This window comes from Stegodyphus dumicola, chromosome 8 (assembly GCF_044657685.1).
Source record: "Stegodyphus dumicola isolate Sdum_Otavi_A_Nest chromosome 8, ASM4465768v1".
NCBI lineage: Eukaryota > Metazoa > Arthropoda > Arachnida > Araneae > Eresidae > Stegodyphus > Stegodyphus dumicola.
Genome location: NC_140775.1, coordinates 7782166 through 7796183, shown reverse-complemented (window position 1 = coordinate 7796183; position 14018 = coordinate 7782166). Strand labels below are relative to the sequence as shown.

The window sequence follows — 14018 nt, the reverse complement described above, 5'->3', positions numbered from 1 at the left end:
AATATTGATAATAAATATTAATAATGAATGAAAGTAAAAAAATTTTTTAAATGAAAATGAAATCAGTCAATTTCTGTTTTCTGTTCACGAAAATTATTATAAACACTTCAATAGAATGCAGAAAGGCGGGAAAAGTGAAAGCTTGATTTTTTTTTTTTTTTTTTTCTTAAATTAAAGTAAGAAAACGAAATTGCCTTCAGTTTTTCCATGCTAGTTTTATACTGAAGGATATTAATCATGTTTTGAATTTTCATTGCGAATCAAACAATAAATGAATTCTTTTCAAATCCACTCATCCTTAATAAATTAGTTTATAATTATTACCCCTGCAGGTTTCTTCGATTCATCTTACATTCGGTTTAAAGAAAGACAAACTTATCACGTTGCTGCCATTTTGGACAATGATTTTATGATAACCAGAAATTATGTAATTAGTATAATCAGTTATGTTAATGAAGATATTTCATTGTTCTATTTAGACGTGTCTGGCAACTACGAACAATGCAATTCATAATATTTTTCGGGAGTGGCAACATTTCCGCAACACTGATTGAAATCTAAACTTTTTTTCTTTTTAAGGTTAATAACCCGTCGAATCGTTGATGGTAATTTTTTAACCAAACTAAATAAAGTTTAGAACTAGCTTCCTTTTACCGCATTTTGTGAAAGAGGTACTAAATAATCTCACAAAATTGTATCTGAATGAATGAATGAAACAAAAATTTTAGCATTGTAATCACAATGTAAAAATATCATGAAAACCGAAAAAATAAACACTTGCGTAGAGGAATCAATGTCGAAGAATTTAAAAGTTTTCGTTATTTTCATAAATTTATTACAAACAATAAGCGCAAAAATTCGGATTTGAATTATTGATTGAATTTGATTATTTTATGTTGCTTAAAGAATAATATTTGAATTTAATTTAAATAGAATTACAAAGAAATACAAACGCATATCTTATTCTATTTTACGGAAGAAAAAAAAAAAAAGAAAGAATTGTTTAGTTTCATTTTTGCACCAGTTTTTTTACTTTTCTTTACGTAATTTTATAACTACGTTCCTTAATTTTTAATAAAATCCTGTACATGCATATTTTTGGAATTAATGATACGCTTTTATTATAAGCTTGAATATTTTATATCAATTAAAAATAATTTGGAATTTAGTTTTAGTTTCAAACAGAAGTAGAAAGAAAAATCTTTTATGTAGATTAAAAAAATATATAAAATAGTGGGGTGCCTAGAGTTAACCTAGTGTTGTACCAATCAAGAAGATATGTGCTATGAAATTCGTCGTCCAGAAATAAAATGTGTTTAACTATCAAGTGAATTGCACTTTTCCTAAATTCTAATCATTTGTGCCACAACTTCAAGCTATCTCTATTACAGTAGTCACAACGACTGCTTCGTAATTGGTTTCATCTTCTACCCCAGAAAATATCTTACATATATATATATATATAGTTTATCAATGTATGCTATGTATATATATAAATAGATAATATCTATATATATATCATTGTTTATCAGGTTTTATCTTTGGCTTTACATTGAAATCTTTAACTTTTTGGCTAAACGTGCAAACTTTAATAAGAGATATATTTATTCATAAATTCATTTTATCGTTTATATATCTGAATTTAACTAATATTCTATCATTCGTATAAAGCTAATTTAAAGCAAATTTAAATTTAAATTAAAAAGTGTGAAAATTTAATTGTATACAAATAAAAGATTAATTATTGCTGCGAACTCATTTGCAATATCATTCAAATTCAGAGAGTATATGTAAATTAAGTATCTAAAACTATGAAAAAATATTAAATAATCCTAAAAAATTTTTAAAGAATTTCTAAAACCAAATTAAATTAACTTGCATAAAGTGAATAATTGTTGAGCATGCAATAGAGAGATCTTTTCAGGGGGAAGTTGCCTCCAAATCTAATTCTTCAATTATTCAATTCGTGTGTCGTCATCCATATAGGCATGGGTATAATAATATTCAAAACCAAATATAGTGAATTGCTTAAAAAAATTAACTATTAAAAAATCTTTTATTATAATATTTTTATTAAAAATTTACATCTTTTAAATCTCTATGGAGTTTGGAAGTTGCAATAAGAATATTTGAACAAAGCCCTTTTCTGCTGCTAATGGTAAAGAAAGCTTCAACCGTACAAGCTTAAACATACTTAAATAATTTTAAAAAAATGTAAGGTAATTATTTCACCAATAATAACTTTCAGCTACAGCTCTTTTCTTTACAGAATATCATTTAAGTAATCAAGTAAATTTAGAAAATAGTTGTTGATGATTTTGCTTAGCTAAAAGCAAGAAAAATTAAACTGTATCAAAATATATCACTTCTAATACTTGTTATACTAATTGCATGTTATTGATATTATTTCAGTGTTGTCTGCTATATATAAAAAAGGCATTTTTCTAACTTTCTTACATAAAAACTGTACCTAATTACTTACATTATTTTTCTAAATACATAAAGCTACGATTAAAAACACTACAAAAACTAAAGTATCAGTTATTTTTGGTTTTAAAATAGTTACTTTTGATGAGTGCGAAAGTGTACAGATACTGTTAATTTGATTGAACATAGGGACGTCGAGCGGTAAAGTCGCTGAAAACTGATTCTTAATTCGAAACTTAATTGAAACTTAATTCGGCCGAGGGATTGAATCCCGGCAAACGGGTTGGCTGCATCGACGCTTTCGTGGTTTTCCCCATGTATAACGCGTATACGAACCAGTTTTTCTTAGAAAGTCGTTCACGAAGGCATTCCTCCCCTTACACAAATAGCCCTCAGGTGCTTTGCCATAATGATATAAAACAAACTAATCATTTCTGGACTTCAGGTGAAGATACATCTAGGCAGGGCTCTGATAATTTCGTTACTTGGTAATATAAAAGAAAGAGTTACTTTCAGAAAAGTTAATATATGCTGCTCATCTGAATAAATTTTCCTTTTTCTCTTACCTTTTAGTTTTTAAACTTTTCTCACTCATGAAACGTTTTCAGAGCTATTATAAAAACAATTCGACCGCAACCAGAAAAAACGACATCCGTCGCTTTAGCATATGAGCAGACCAAGATGGAATTAAAAAAATAAATGATGAAAGAAAAAAATGTACTTGAACTTCAACTATGTAACCCTTAGCTTCAGGCTGTGGAAACACAACTCCAGTTAAGCGGAAAATTTGAGCAAAGCGGGTTAAAATTTACTTTTGGATTTTCATTCATGTGATCTCGGCGTTCGAAGACGGCTTAAATGAAGATGAATTGAGCAATTCCGGCCTAAATAATCCTATGGATCGGAAAAAGAAGCATGGTAAATGACGATACAAGCCTAAAAACGGCGCGAATATAGGTGACGATGTCTGAAAATGGTGGAGGTCGTTCGTTATCTGATGTTTAAACTAATAAGAATTGAGTTATTTTAACCTCCAAAATTACCGTTTGGTGTACATGAATAATATATGTATTCTGTCAGTAAATATGTTACGTTCTTGCATTTGAATTGGAAATATAGTTGTAGAATTTGTTAGATTTTACATAGAGTTTTCAAAGAAGGTAAATATGGGATTTAAGTGATGTGATAAAGGTCTATAATGATGCCTTTTCAGATTTTGTGTTATGTTATATTACGTTGCTCTACCACAACAATATTAATCTATGCGACCTATAGGTTATCCTTCGAGAACTATTGAATCTTGCCGTGGAATTGATGTTGCAGATTAGAGTACCGATCAATAGTAAATCAGCGTAATATGTTGTAATATTCTAGCTAAAACAGAGCTCCTTGAGAGCTAGAACACTGAAGAATTATGTAGCTCCTATTTTCTCTGAATTCTCGCATGTAAGTAACAGCTCTGACGTAGGGTTAAAATACCCTTCTATTCTAATTCAAAATAGATATACAGATGGCCCCTCTTGGGCGTACAAGAAGCCTCCATTTGGGCTTTTTTTAACTCAAAATAGAAAATATAAAGCTAACTAACACTAAAATAGAATTAATCAGCCGAAGCTGCACAGAACCAAATTCGCTTAGTTAAGAATTCTTTAAGGATAACCGGCGTATACTAGCAGACATATATAAAGTATGGCAATAGAAAAGCAAGCTTTAACTAATAGCAAGCAACAACGTAGCCAGAAGGCAGAACACTCTCTCCTACTGAAGTGACTCAGACCACAGCTTAAATACTTGTTTCTACATTATTTGAATATATTTTAATACTGAAAACTCAGCCTGGCAGGGAAATATAGATAGGAAATTAGAAGGTAAAGAAAAGGCTTGTTCCAAAATAAAACTAGTTATTAGAAAAATAAAGTAAAACCCTACAAAGTAATTTAAAAGAAAGTGTGCAAGGGATGGTTCTAAATTTCTAGGAATTTAGATATATATTGTTGCGTGCGTACGGGTTCGTTATGAAATGAATGCACAAGTCCGATGAAAAATGAACAAAAATTTATTATTATCACAACAGAAATGCTTAAATTTTCTCAAATTATCATGCAGTATCACAATATCTCACAGTAGTTATCTTTTAATTACTTAAATGTACAATAGAACGTAATTCAAAACAGCTAAAGAACGCTAATCCGCGAATTCGCTATAATCAACAACGGCAGTTTTCTAAACAACAACAAACTAAGCGACTACTACAAACTGAGATGTTTTCCTCCTTTTATAAGATTTTAAAATCACGCGCTAGAATTTTCCAGCACTTTCTCGAAATCAAAAAGAGATATTTATTTATTTAACGCACGCGCTCTTGTATTTTTAATTTTTTATGGCTTAGCTTTCTTTTAATATTCGTCACGCGCTGCACTGCGCGAGAAATAAAACCATTTAATTTATAATTGAACTAACATTAGCTTTTTAAGTACCAAATTCGTAACACTGCCCCCTTCCCAAGGACTGCACGTCCCGGGCAGTACAATCCCTGGACAGGAAGCTAAACTTACAACTGTGGCATAAATGCAACTGAGGCATAAACATTACATTACAATATCAAACAATATAAACAATAAATGCAATAACTAACTTAAACAAATCAAATGCTATCAAATACTAAATACAAAACAAATACTATCAAATACTAAATACAAAACAAATACTATCAAATACTAAATACAAAACAAATACTATCAAATACTAAATACAAAACAAATACTAAATACAAATCAAATACTAAATACAAATCAAATACTAAATGCAAATCAAATACTAAACACAAATCAAATCAAATACACATTTATAAACAAAAAGGACCATGGTCTGATACTATTTACAATTATTTACATTACGTACTATGGCCATAGTAATGAGCTAACCTGTCGTAATGAACGACTTTAGGTTTAGAGTTCGAAGACTTACGAATCCGAACCACGACGTCATTCAGCCTTTTTAGGACTGTATACGGGCCATCCCAAGGTGACTGTAATTTCGGACAAAGTCCTTTCCGTCGAGTCGGATTCCACAACCACACCTTGTCTCCTTCGTGGAACTGATGTTCAGTAGCTCTTGTGTCGTAGCGGGTCTTCATCTTCTCCGTCGCCAAGTTGACTCGCTCTCGTGCAAAGTTGTGCATCACTTCAAACCGGGCCTGGAGATCTTGAATATATTCCTCAGGTGATGAAGGAGCATCCGGAGGGCGGCCAAACAATAGATCACAAGGCAGACGAAGGTCACGACCGAAGAGCATCTGTGATGGAGAATAGCCGGTAGTCTCGTGGACAGCACTGCGGTAAGCCAGTAAAAAGAGTGGTAATTTCTTGTCCCAGTCCTGTTGGTTTCTGGAAACCACTAATGAGAGGTTATTAAGGATGGTTCGATTGAACCTCTCTACCATGCCGTCCGACTGGGGATGCAATGGCGTCGTTTGAGTTTTGTCAATGCCGAGTAGTTTGCATAGTTCTTTGATTACTGCCGAGGCAAAATTCCTTCCCTGATCGGAATGTAACTGAAGAGGCACTCCGAACCTGGAAATCCAGTGCTGTATCATTACCTCAGTTACTGTGACAGCCTCTTGATCAGGAATAGGATAAGCTTCAGGCCACTTGGTGAAGTAATCAATGACAACGAGTATGTATTTGTTGCCATCAGCAGTTCGTGGCAGAGGTCCCAGGATGTCAAAGGCGATACGTTCAAAAGGCGCCCCTACGTTGTAACGTTGCAGCTTGCCTCGGCTGCGTCTCCTCGGTCCTTTCCGACCTGCACAGGCATCGCAAGATCGGCACCACTTTTGCACGTCATCCTTTGCATTATTCCAGTAAAAGCGCTCACAAACTCTCTGCAAGGTCTTCATTATTCCAAAGTGACCTCCAGTAGGGGTGCTATGTAACTCTTTAAGGACATCAGGAATGCGGGATCTTGGAAGTATAAGTTGCCATCGGAACGTCTTCCCATCATCCGATTCGAATTTCCGGTATAAGACGCCGTTTCGAATGTGAAGTGAATCCCAGAGTTCCCAATATTGTTTGGTTGTAGGACTGCAGATAGAAATGTCCTGCCAGGTAGGTTTTCTGTTTGATGACGCCATTAAATCAATTATGGGTTTAATGTCGCGGTCTTCCAGCTGGTCTTTCCTGACTTCATCATCACTCCACGGTTCTCGATCAGCCGATGTTGATGTTGTAATTTGTCTTGCGACCGGAGTCAGCAGCTCGTATTTCGCTTCCACCCTGGAACAATATCGGCAGCTTTCTTGGCAAGGTCTTGGCAAGGGCGTCGGCGTTTCCGTGTGATGATCCCTTACGATGACGGATAGTGATGTCATATTCTTGGAGTCTCTGTATCCACCTGGCTATTTGACCCTCAGGATTCTTGAAATTTAAAAGCCAGGTCAATGATGCATGATCGGTGCAGAGCAGGAATTTTCTGCCGTATAGATAGTGATAGAACTGTTCTACAGCTTTGACTATGGCGAGCAACTCTTTCCTGGTGACATAATAATTCCTCTCCGGTTTAGACAGGCACTTGCTCCAGTACGCCACTACACGTTCTTGGCCGTCTATTTCTTGGGACAAAACAGCACCGACACTTTCATTGCTCGCGTCGGTGTCGAGAATAAATGGTCGGTCGTGCTGAGGATACGTCAGGATTGCAGCAGATGTTAAAGCCTCCTTTAAGTTGTTAAATGCATCGTCGCATTCTTTTGTCCACAAGAACTTTTGGTTGCTCTCTGTCAACTTGTGAAGGGGTCTTGCGATGGAAGAAAAGTCCTTCACGAATCTCCTATAGTAGGTGCAAAGCCCTAGGAAGCTTCTCAGCTGATGGACATTTTCGGGACGTTTCCAGGATTTAACCGCTGATACCTTTTCAGGATCCGTGCGCACACCTTCTGCAGAGATGACATGTCCCAGGTAAGTCACTTCCTTTCGGAACAATTTGCATTTAGCAGGACTCAGCTTCAGATTGGCTTCTTTCAGTTTCTGAAGCACCTTCCTAAGATTTTCTAAATGTTCTTCAAAACTCTTTCCGACGATGATAATGTCGTCCAGGTATATCAGGCAGGCTTCGTAGGAAAGGCCTTTCAAAACAGTCTCCATAAGACGTTCGAATGTTGCCGGGGCATTACACAGTCCAAACTGAATTGCCACAGCCCTTGTTTGTAGTAAATGCCGTCTTTTCTCTGTCTTCAGGCTGTATTCCTACCTGCCAATACCCACTCTTTAAATCAAGTGTTGAGAACCACTTGCTTCCAGAAAGAGTGTCTAGAATGTCGTCAATACTAGGAAGAGGGTAACTGTCTTTCTTCGTGACCTCATTCAACTGGCGATAGTCAACGCAAAATCTTGTTGAGCCGTCTTTCTTTCTGACTAGGACGATGGGAGATGCCCATGGACTTACTGAAGGCTCGATGACATCGCCTTCTTCCATATCTTTTAACAGTGTTCGCACCTCTTCCTGTTTAGCAAACGGTAGACGTCTTGGATGTTGCTTGATCGGGGGATGATCGCCGGTATCGATTCTATGTTGTGTCAAACTGGTTCGACCCACGTCAGAAGACGAGCGGGAGAAAACAACTTGAAGATCTTTAATGACGCGATCGGCAGCATTCTTCTCTTCATCGTTTAATTGCGCATTCTGAAGTAACTCTGATGTAATGTTTTCTGAAGACACGGATTCTTGGATGTTACTCTTTCTTTCAACGGTGGTTACTGGAGTACATGCTGCAACCACTTCACCTTTCTTAATAATTCTCACCTTCTCAGTTACATTGGCGACTCTCACCGGGATAACCGTTCTGGATAGGTCGACGAGTGTTGAGGCTACTAGTACTCCTTTTGGGCTATTACAGTTACTGGGATGTTCTATGATGCCGTAGCGGAAATTTCTGTTTTCGACAATGGATCCAGGAAGTAAAATTTCTGTTCTTGCCGGTATTGTGATATTGTCTTGTGCTATGATTTTATGGACAGATTTAACTTCTTCATCATTAACTTCGAATAACGCTATGTCCTCAGATCTAGAATGCAATTCGTTATTTTTAAAGTCCAAGGAAAAATTGTATTTCCTTAGAAAGTCCAATCCGAATATGCAAGAATCAGTGATCTCTGCTACATATGCCGTGTGATGGTAAGCGGCACTTCCAAACGTGATGTTAGCATTTACTTTTCCATCGATGTTGATCTTCTCACCGGACACAGTCTGTAGGGTAACGCAGGGCGGCGTCCAGATAAGTTTGCTTCCCAGTTGTTGAGCCAAATCTTTTCGGATGATGGAAACGTTGGCTCCTGTATCTACCGTCATATTGCAGGGAACTCCATTAATATGTCCTATTATGAAAAGTCCATTACTGCCGCCTCTCACTGCAGAAATCTGAAGCGCTTTAAACTGGGGCTTTTCATTATCTGGCAACCTCGGCCCCGCGAGATGGCCACTAATTAGTTTCCCTGCTGTTTGTTAGGAGCGGTCTTAGCATCCGTGCCCTGGGGTGTTCTGCAGTTTCGTCGTATGTGTTCTTCAGCACCGCAGTTCCAGCACTTTACGGTCGGTTTCTTGTCAACAATATTCTGTCTCAAGGCGTTCAGTTGTCTAGTTAAATCGTCTAGACGAGCAGTGACTTGATCCCCTGGCTCCTGGACTTGAGCAGCTCTGACTGGATGGCGGTCTCGACGGGTGGCTTGCTGGGCTGCCTCAAATTTCATGGCATACACTAAAGCGCTTTTCAGATCTTTAACATCCGCCATTCGCAGTGCTTTCTGTATTTCAGGGTCCCGGATGCCATCAATGAAATATTGCAGGGACAGGATTTCCCTTGTTTCTGTCGGGCACTCCAAAAAGGCGTGATGTGACAGCCTTTCAACATCCGTGGCGAGCTCCTGAAGCGTTTCGGTGAGCTTCTGTTGACGAGATTTTAATTGGAGCCTGCTGTAGTCTTTTAAACATTTCTCGCCGAAGCGCAGCTCCAAAGCGCCGGATAGAGCTTCGAAATCTAGCCTTTGATTTTCGGGAAGCGTCTGCAGGATATCCGCTGCGTCTGCTCTCAGAGAAGCGGCGAGATGCCAGGCCTTAGCTTGGGAATCCCATCCATTCGCAACGATAGAAAATTGTGTCCTATACACCTGCCAGGAGGTCTTCCCATCATATGAAGATAGTTTCAGAACGGAACGAGCAGGCATCGATAAAAATTTGAAACCTTCAGAATTGTTTCCTACCGTCGCTATGCACTTCTTTAGGCTGTCAACTTCTTTGGCGTCGGCAGCAGAAACCCTATCATCAATTTGTTGTTCGACGGCAGAAACTCTCTCTTCTATATGTTCTTTTACAGAAGAAATTCTTTCTTCTACTTGTTCTTTTACCGAAGAAACTCTTTCTTCTATTTGTCCAACTTTAGTTTCAACCGCGTCTATTCTGCCTTCCACAGCCTCAAATTTATTTTCTATTACGCAGGTAATTTCTCTTTTCATTTCGTCCTGACCTGCTTTCATCTCATTTTTAAGAGATTTCATCTCTTCCTTAACGGATTCCTGGCCCAATTTCATTTCTCCTTTAACGGATTCCTGGCCCAACTTCATTTCTTCTTTAACGTACCTAATTTCTTCTTTAACAGAGTCCTTCATTTCTCCTTTAAATGTAGCAAAGGCTACCATGAATTGTTTTAACTGTTCTTCCATCGCTCTTGTGATTGGCATTCAAAACCCCACTCCTGACACCAAAAATTGTTGCGTGCGTACGGGTTCGTTATGAAATGAATGCACAAGTCCGATGAAAAATGAACAAAAATTTATTATTATCACAACAGAAATGCTTAAATTTTCTCAAATTATCATGCAGTATCACAATATCTCACAGTAGTTATCTTTTAACTACTTAAATGTACAATAGAACGTAATTCAAAACAGCTAAAGAACGCTAATTCGCGAATTCGCTATAATCAACAACGGCAGTTTTCTAAACAACAACAAACTAAGCAAATACTACAAACTGAGATGTTTTCCTCCTTTTATAAGATTTTAAAATCACGCGCTAGAATTTTCCAGCACTTTCTCGAAATCAAAAAGAGATATTTATTTATTTAACGCACGCGCTCTTGTATTTTTAATTTTTCTGGCTTAGCTTTCTTTTAATATTCGTCACGCGCTGCACTGCGCGAGAAATAAAACCATTTAATTTATAATTGAACTAACATTAGCTTTTTAAATACCAAATTCGTAACAATATTTTTTGTGTTTCGTCAGTTTTCATGAGTATTACAATGTAGTGTTTCAGCATAATTCCCTTTAACTGAATACACATATCCCAACGAAAAACTATAATTTTTTAAGCCATCCTCAAACAATGTTTTCGGTGTCTTTTCAATCCGCCTACTTGCGGCATGGTTAAACTTTCAAATCGTCACTCTCACCCTGCAAGTTTTTTTTTTTTTTTTTTTTTTTTTTGTTTTGTTTTGTTTTGTTTTTTTGTTTTGTTTTTAAGATACGGGAGCAGAATGCTTTCTGCAGGCGTTGAACAATTTCTCAATTTTTCCCACACTCTTTTCACAAAAAGAAAATGATTGCTCTTCGCGTCATCCATGGTTGTATAAACAATGCTGCAAAGGTTTTGCCCATGTATAGATGTTTGTAAATGCATAAAGTGATTAGTGACTCTGATTACCGTACCGAAGGGCCCGGATTCGAAACCCAGAGAAGGTATGGATGTTTGTAAATGTATAGTGTCTTTGCGGCATACGGATACTCTGAATATATGGCGAGCCGAAAATCCTCTCCTGTGGTTTGGTGGGGGGGAAGAGGGGCGGGTGACATTAGTATATAACCCCGAGATGACCTCTCCCAAAAGTGAGGTGGAACTGGGCAAAATTGTACTGTCACCGATATAGTGTCATTGCTACCTATAAATCTGTCACCGATATGGTGTTACTGCCATCTATAAATCTCTTATCGATATGGTGTCACTGCTACCTATAAATCTGTCACCGATATGGTGTCACTGCCACCTATAGATCTGTCACCGATATGGTGTCACTGCCACCTATAAATCTATTATCGATATGGTGTCACTGCTACCTATAAATCTGTCACCGATATCGCGTCACTGCCACCTATAAATCTGTCAGCGATATGGTGTCACTGCCACCTATAAATCTGTCACCTATATGGTGTCACTGCCGCCTATAAATCTGTCACCGATATGGCGTCACTGCCACCTAAATCTAAATCTGCCACCTAAATCTGTCAGAGATATGGTGTCACTGCAACCTATAAATCTGTTACCGATTTGGCGTCACTGCCACCTATAAATCTGTGAGCGATATGGTGTCACTGCCAGCTATAAATCTGTCACCGATATGGTGTCACTGCCACCTATAAATCTGTCACTGATATGGTGTCACTGCCACCTATAGATCTGTCCCCGATATGGTGTCACTGTCACCTATAAATCTGTCACCGATATGGCGTCTCTGCCACCTATAAATCTGTCAGCGATATGGTGTCACTGCCGCCTATAAATCTGTCACCGATATGGTGTCACTGCCGCCTATAAATCTGTCACCGATATGGTGTCACTGCCGCCAATAAATCTGTCACCGATATGGTGTCATTGCCACCTGTCACCTATATGGTACCCAAGGCAAATGACGGGTTTAATCTTGTACTCCTTCCCATGATGAATTTCGTGGATTTGTTCTGATGAGGCCAGACAAGTGAGATTAGTCACAACAATAACAACAACAACATGCTGCAAAAGTACGCCTGTATCAATCAAATAACTGAATCTGACTGCCACCTATAAATCTGTCACCTATATGGTGTCACTGCCGCCTATAAATTTGTCACCGATATGGTGTCATTGCCACCTGTCAATTATGGTACCCAAGGCAAATGACGGGTTTAATCTTGTACTCCTTCCCATGATGGATTTCGTGGATTTGTTCTGATGAGGCCAGACAAGTGAGATTAGTCACAACAATAACAACAACAACATGCTGCAAAAGTACGCCTGTATCAATCAAATAACTGAATCTGACTGCCACCTATAAATCTGTCACCTATATGGTGTCACTGCCGCCTATAAATTTGTCACCGATATGGTGTCATTGCCACCTGTCAATTATGGTACCCAAGGCAAATGACGGGTTTAATCTTGTACTCCTTCCCATGATGAATTTCGTGGATTTGTTCTGATGAGGCCAGACAAGTGAGATTAGTCACAACAATAACAACAACAACATGCTCCAAAAGTACGCCTGTATCAATCAAATAACTGAATCTGACTGAATTGAATCTGACACTGAATAGATGCATAAACATGTCAAGACTCGTCTCTGGGTCACAGCCTTGCCTGTATGTTCTAGGACCTGAATTAGAACTCAATTCCTGAAACAAGCTGCGTATATATTCTTGAACAGAGATAGAAGATGGTCTTTAAGAAACATTTAACAAAATTATTTTTACAGAGCCTTTTCCTAAAGAAGTATGATATTTTTAAGTATGTAAATAAAAATGTTTTAATGAACAGCAAATTCAATTTTTTAAAAAACTGAATCATACATCCTGATATCAGGGGTATTTGATTTTTTTATTTAGATATATTTGACCTTACCTAAAAAAAATTAGAGTTATGTATGTCATATTATAATAATATATCTATTATGATTTATAACTAACATTTTAAAGAATGAAGGAATCGTCAGTTTTTAGTTCTTAGTTATTATTTAAATGGACATCTAAACACAACGTGTTTTTCAAAATTAACCTTGTAAATTTGAATAAAAGTTTGAACACAAATTTATTAATAAAACTAAAATTAAAACCATAAAAACTTAAAGTATTGCGTTTTATTGATTCGTGATTTGAAAGACATCTACGTTCTTTCCTCGTTAGTATCCTGAGACTAAATTTGCCCTGATTATAATAATATTTGAAATTTCTATAGTAATGCTTAGATTGTAATCAAGTTTATTGTATTGTTGATTTCTATACCTAACCACTATTTTCAAAATGTATTACTGTAGTTATTATCGTATTTCTATTTTTAAATGTCTTTCGTAATTCAAATTTCCATTCGTAAAATGCAGATGTAAGTCTTGATTCGTGATTTGAAAGACATCTACGTTCTTTCCTCGTTACTATCCTCAGGCTAAATTTGAATAGTTTTAAAATTCTATAGCAATTCTTGTAAGCAAGTTTATTTGTATTGTTGATTTCTATACCTAACCACCTTTTTCAAAATGTAGGAATAATTTCTTTTATTATTACTTTTATTAAAATTACTGTAGCTATTACGGATTCTCCCCCTAGCGTATTTCCACCCTCAGCAGCGCCAGGTTCTGAAAGTTTAAGAAATATTACCGTATTTCCCCCTGCCTCGGTGCGTTCAAAGAACAAGCTTTCCTAAATATTAAAATGGATTTATCCAGGTAGTGATTATTTCGTCTTACTTATAACGACAATTGTAATAGTGACCTGCGAAGATCACGCAGAACCTTTCCCTTATAATTGTTGAACTTTACACTAGCCTAATATAAGATCGATTTCATTGAGTCGACTGCA

The 14018-nt window shown here is 36.8% G+C and overlaps 1 protein-coding gene across 2 annotated transcripts in view; it reads left to right on the top strand.

The window, feature by feature from the left end:
- Positions 1–14018, top strand: part of LOC118195595 (uncharacterized) — a 168735-nt gene that overhangs the window by 113571 nt on the left and 41146 nt on the right. The window lies entirely within an intron of this gene.